Raw genomic sequence first — 1,162 nt, forward strand, 5'->3', positions numbered from 1 at the left:
TTTACAGAAAAGAAAAAGAGGGTAAACATCATTAGCACTGGCAACCCCTATAACTTCTACTATATGAAAGCTTCCACAAAAAATGTTCGATAAGCTGTTTCACAAGCAAAGACTGAAGGACTTATGTATAAATCTTTGATGTAGGCATAACATGGCTATTTTTCATTCTATTAAGAATGCTTATAATTTTCCAGAACTTAAATGCTGAGGTACATTCTATTAAATGGATGTCAACTGAAAAGACGAGGATTTTTAATTAATAATCCAGTTATAATCCTTATTAATTATACTAATAGAATGCCAATATCTTCTCTCTTCCTATGCAGCCCCTCTCCCAGGAGCTTCTCTCAAGTTTAACTTCCATTTCAAAAAGACAAAGAACAACTGATGACATTTTGTGCAGACCCCTCCATAACCTATCTCCAGCCACTGAAATGTCAGCGGAGGTATTTATCACTTCCACTTGTGGAAGTGCAATAGTTGGCACTGCAGAATGCAAAGTCTTTCTAGAGGAATTGGAAAAGAAAGCTTGAAACAAAACAGAATCACAGAATGACTAGGTTGAAAAATACCTTTAAGATCATCGAGTCCAACGGTACCTGTCCTCTACTAAACCCTATTTGCGGTTGTTTTGAGTGTGACAACAAACATCTTGGCAGTCCTTGTGACAGTTCAGCGGCACTACAAAGCGGACATACGGATCATACATAAAACCATCTCTCTCCAGGTGACTCTTGGGATACACATGGCCCACTTAACATCTTCCTCCTGAAAGGCACTCAATTAAGGGGAAGGAGCTGAAGCTGTTAGCTTCCATTTCAAAGAAACCCAGAAGTGAACACCCAAATTATTTACCCAATCAAATACGCGAGCACTGAAAGGCTCTTTTATTTAGGGTATTTTACAGGCATACTTTGCACTTCTTCCTTTTGTTGCAGAGGCAAGCGCAAGCTATAGTTAGCAGCAACGCCTTTGAACGTGTGCCACTACAGAAGAGCACACGAAAGCGAGCAGCAATTAAACGTTACAGAAATGCTGCTCTTACTCATCCTCGAAGTGCAACGCAACGCAGGCTCCGGTACCCGGTCGCTGCCACAGCGGGAGCCGCCGTCGCCGCGGCTGCCGCTCCGCCCAGCCTGGCTCGGGCAGGCTCGGCCAGGGG

Source organism: Gallinula chloropus (genome assembly GCF_964237585.1).
Source record: "Gallinula chloropus genome assembly, chromosome: 2".
Lineage (NCBI taxonomy): Eukaryota > Metazoa > Chordata > Aves > Gruiformes > Rallidae > Gallinula > Gallinula chloropus.